Genomic DNA, 5,375 nt, shown 5'->3' on the forward strand with positions numbered 1-5,375 from the left:
TTCCTGCCCAGGCCAATTTTCAGCTTTCAGCGCTATCACAATTTAAATGCCAATTACTTAGTCATGCAACACTGTACCCAAATGAATTTTTTGTCTTTTTTTTGTTTGTTAGTTTATGCCGCCCACAGAGCCCATTGTACTCCCAGACCTTGCTGTCACTTTGTTCACTGCACTGAACACACCCCTCTTTATAATACAGTACATGAACTACAACCATCTATGTAATTAACAGAGGCTCAACAATACTACTCATGTGACTTTACACAATGTAAGACACGTCTAAGACAGGTAGCCTTGGGGTATTTGTGCAGTCAAACGTCTCAAACAAACCAAGCTACTCGGTTTAACATCGTACATAGAGAGTGTGTTATAAGCTCATTAATCATTCCATTGTGTCATATTTTCTCACCATTGCCCACAGTAATAAGAGAAAACCCATCACTTCAGTATGCAGAGTCTGACTTTCTCCTCAATTGAAGAAAGGCTAGACCAGTGGTGGTCAACTTAATGAATATAAGGGGCCTCAAGATCTTCATAGTCAAGTTTTTATAACATTGTGTTGGCCTAACATGCAGTGTACAGGAAGCCAGGGATGGGTCCTGGATGGGAGATACATGTCCCTGTTGTTTTGATTATGGTAACTTCAATGGGGTGACTTGAAAGCAATTTTTGAGTATTCAAGGGTTCTCACCCATGTAGGGTAAGTGGTTCTGTGGTAGTCCGGTTAGGAAGAGGGGACTGATTTACAGCGTTCTCAGGAATGGTAAGACCTCTGCTGGGACCTGGAATTCAGAGACTCAGAGAGTATTTGGTTGGGAAAGAGCCTACAGACCCTGATTACAGGGACTTTGGTCCTAAAAGGCTTAAACTGTTTGCAGGAGGGTCCAGAAAAAAGATCAGAAAAAAGCCAGCAGGAGTCTGTGAGGTAGAGTGGAGTGGTTTACAGCTGTGAGCAAGTGTGAACTGTCTGGCAACTAAGACACTATTTGCTGAAATCCTACGGATTTTTCAGCATTCCGAAATAGACAGGAACCCTAAACCCTGGTGTGCGATTGGTATACTGGCCGTGAGCCAACGTGTTATTTTCACCATACCAGAATAATGGACTGTTTTAGTTTGTTTCACTAAAGGAAGCTATTTTGTTTGCTTGTTTTTGAATGGACAGTAAAAACTTTGTTTACTTTTACAAGTTTACTTTTACACAGCTGGCTGGGGATTCTGAGCTTCCCTTATTACAGCAGTAAAACCTATGACATATCATGTGTTACTGCAACTCACTGTAACCTGTGCACCGCTGTGCATTGTGGTGTGCTGTATTAAAAAAAGTTACATGTCATTTAAAATAATGGAGCTAATAGTACTGCATGCTTCAGTTCCTATGGTAAGTGCTGGCGGAGTGCTGAATTTGGTCAGTGGAGACTTGATCCAGTCACTTATGCAGCTCTTCAGCAACAAATCACTTCTAATAGTAAGTTATATAAAAGTCAGCTAGCAATAGATCAGTAAAGGAGTGATCTACTATTGTGGATAGAGGCTACACAGTGCTGTTTCTGTTCGGCCCGAGTCTCCTTTCTAATAGGAAGTGCTATGACATAATTTCACTTTTGATATAAACACAGTAGCATTGTTCTACATTGTGTGTATATTGCCTGCTGCAAGTGCTCCTGTGGAGACTGCTCACCCCATTGGCCTTGGAAGGCTCTCCAGTAGAGAAGATTTATCCTAAATTGTGGCAGGCTTTTCAGCGTGTGCTGCAGGAAAAGAAGGCCCCCGTGGAAGGAGTAAGGAGAAAGGTGTTGCAGCTTGGTGAAAGAACCTGCAATAAGGTCACTGTTTAACTATCATGGGATCAGTGGGGTCCCTATGTGGTGGTAGAAGCTGATCCACTGGAAGAAGATAGTGGAATAGAATTGGTCCCAGAGATTGTACCCACTAAGGCCCTACTGAGAAATGGGGGGGAGTATCCCTGTCAGTGTGAGGAATAGGGATGAACCGAACACCCCCCAGTTCGGTTCGCACCAGAACCTGCGAACAGACCGAAAATTTGCATGAACGTTAGAACTCCATTGACGTCTATGGGACCCGAACGTTCGAAATCAAAAGTGCTCATTTTAAAGGCTAATTTGCATGGCATTGTCCTAAAAAGGGTTTGGGGACCCGGGTCCTGCCCCAGGGGACATGTTTCAATGCAAAAAAAACTTTTAAAAACGTCAGCTTTTTCGGGAGCAGTGATTTTAATGATGCTTAAAGTAAAAAAAAAAAAAAAAGGTGAAATATTCCTTTAAATATCGTACCTGGGGGGTGTCTATAGTATGCCTGTAAAGTGGCGCGTGTTTCCCGTGCTTAGAACAGTCCCTGCACAAAATGTAATTTTTAAAGGAAAAAAAGTCATTTAAAACTGCTTGCGGCTTTAATGTAATGACGGGTCCTGGCAATATAGATGAAAATCAGTGAGACAAACGGCATGGGTACCCCCCAGTCCATTACCAGGCCCTTTGGGCCTTGTATGGATATTAAGGGGAACCCCGCACCCAAATTAAAAAAGGAAACAGCAGTATACAGGCTCTGTACTCTGAACAGCAGTATACAGGCGGTGCAAACAAGACAGGGACTGTAGGTTTGTTGTTAAGTAGAATCTGTTTGTAATTTTGAACTGGTACATTTTTAACGTGTTTAGCTCCAGCCAAAAAATCTATTTTAAGCTTTTTGGAAAACATAGGGAAGGGTTATCACCCCTGTGACATTTGTTTTGCTGTCTGTGCTCATCTTCAGAAGATTTCACCTCACTTTTTGTCCCAATGACAAATGTTTTTTGAAAATTTGGGTTTTTTTGTGAAACAAGGATTGGTGATAAAGCATTAGTGGAAAGGAGAAATGTTTTTCCCATATTAACTCTTACAGGAGAGAATTTCCCTTCCTAGGGGTAGATTTCATCTCAATTCCTGTTGTCTCTTTCTGTTTGCAAGTAGGAGTCATTTGTAAATTGGATGTTTGAAAGTAGGGGCCTGCCCTATATATCCAGCAGAAATTTGGGCCTTAGGTGTTGTTGTGGCCACAACACTGTAAGCCTTCACAGGGCCCTGCTTTGAAATATTAGATCAAGAATTGTAATTACATGCCCCTGTTGAACAGGGGCATGTAATTACAATTCTTGATCTAATATTTCACAGCAGGGCCCGTTTCTGTTGAACAGGGGCAGAAAAATTGGGCCTGTTCTGTTGAACAGGGGCAGAAAAATTGGGCCTTTGGTGGTGGTGGTGATGCTGGTGCCACAACACTGTAAGTCCTCACTCGCTTTTGGTGGGCGCAGAAACGGGTCCTGCTGTGAAATATTAGATCAAGAATTGTAATTACATGCCCCTGTTGAACAGGGGCTGAAAAATTGGGCCTTAGGCACTGGTGCTGGTGCCACAACACTGCAACCCCTCACAGATACTCTAGTTGGAACGCAGGAACGAGCCCTGCTGCAAAGTATTGCATCAGAAATTGTAATTACACGCCCCTGTTAAACAGGGGCTGAAAAACTGGGCCTTAGGCACTGGTGCTGGTGTCACAACACTGCAACCCCTCACAGATACTCTAGTTGGAATGCAGAAACGAGCCCTGCTGCAAAGTATTGCATGAAAAAATGTAATTACACACCCCTGTTAAACAGGAGCTGAAAAATTAGGCCTTAGGCACTGGTGCTGGTGCCACAACACTGAAACCCTCACAGATACTCTAGTTGGAATGCAGGAACGAGCCCTGCTGCAAAGTATTGCATCAAAAATTGTAAATTCACACCCTGTTAAACAGGGGCTGAAAAATTGGTCCTTAGGCACTGGTGGCGGCGCCCAGAACCAAAAATGTTCTTACAAGCTATCAGCATGATCATTGAGTAGGAAGATGATAATTACTCAGGATAGTCACTCAGCATCAGCATAGGCAGTCTTTGAAGGGATCTGAGATTTCAAAAAAAATGATTCGGTTACATCAGCATCAGGTGCTTGGTAGCTGGTGGTGATCCAAGACTGATTCATTTTTATGAACGTCAGTCGATCGACCGAGTCAGTGGACAGACGCACCCTGTGATCGGTTACAAAGCCTCCAGCAGCACTGAATGTGCGTTCCGAAAGAACGCTGGATGCAGGACAGGCCAGTAGCTCAATTGCATACTGTGCAAGCTCTGGCCAGTGATCCATCCTCAAGACCCAGTAACCCAGAGGATTTTTGGTGGGAAAGGTGTCCAAGTCAGATCTTGCCCCTAGGTATTCCTGCACCATGTAAAACAGATGCTGGCGATGGTTGCTGGAACCGATCATACCTTGGGGCTGCGGACTAAAAAATTGTCTGAACGCATCGGTCAGACGGCCACCTTCTCCACCGCTTCTTCTTTGACTGACCGAAGCCTCAGCAACACGTTGTCCAGAAACAGGAGTTTGTAACCTCCCAGTCTCTGGGAACGTGTTGCACAGACCTTTCTGCAAGGCCTCCCGAAGATGTTTCATCCTCTGCTCCCTCTGCGTTGGCAAGATAAGGTCAGCAACCTTACCTTTGTAACGTGGATCAAGGAGGGTTGCCAGCCAGTATTGGTCCTTCTCCTTGATACCACGAATACAAAGATCCTTACGCAGGCTTTGCAGGATCAGGGAGGCCATGCAGCGTAGGTTTGCTGAGGCATTCGGTCCGGAGTCCTCTGGGTCACTAAGGACTAAGGTCACTAAGGATTGCTAAGCCTCTGAAGGAGTTGTTGCAGAAACAGACAGAAGGGGACCCAAAGAGGGCTCATCTTGGAGGTCCTAGGAAGGCCCGGGAATCTATTCAAGAACAATGGTCCGGGAGGTGTGAAAGGGCCTTTGAACGACTCAAGGGAAGCCTGGTTGAAGCGCCTGTATTGGTCTATGCTGACCCCTCAAAATCTTATGAATTACATGTGGATGCTAGCAGAGATGGGCTAGGGGGAGTGTTATATCGAGGCGGAAGGGAAGCTTCATCCGGTGGCTTATGTGAGACACAGCCTCACTCCCCCTGAGAAGAATTATCCGGTACACAAATTGGAGTTCCTGGCCCTCAAATGGGATGTAGTAGACAAGCTACAGGACTACCCATATGGAGCCACGTTCGTGGTGAAAATGGATAACAACCCTCTGACTTACTTGCTGTCCACTGCCAAGTTGGATGCCACCGGACATCGGTGGTTGGCTGCTTTGTCTGAGTTCTGGTTCAGTTTGAACTATCGGCCAGGGGTGGGAAACCGAGACGCCGATGCTCTTTCCTGAAAACCTTACACCCCAGACACTGGTCAGAAGAACTGGGTCCATTTGCCCCTGAAGGGAGTACTAGACGTATACGAGGGAGTAGAGCACAGACATAGAGTGGTGACAAGGGCCGAAGCC

This window comes from Aquarana catesbeiana, linkage group LG05, assembly GCF_042186555.1.
Source record: "Aquarana catesbeiana isolate 2022-GZ linkage group LG05, ASM4218655v1, whole genome shotgun sequence".
Classification (NCBI taxonomy): Eukaryota; Metazoa; Chordata; class Amphibia; order Anura; family Ranidae; genus Aquarana; species Aquarana catesbeiana.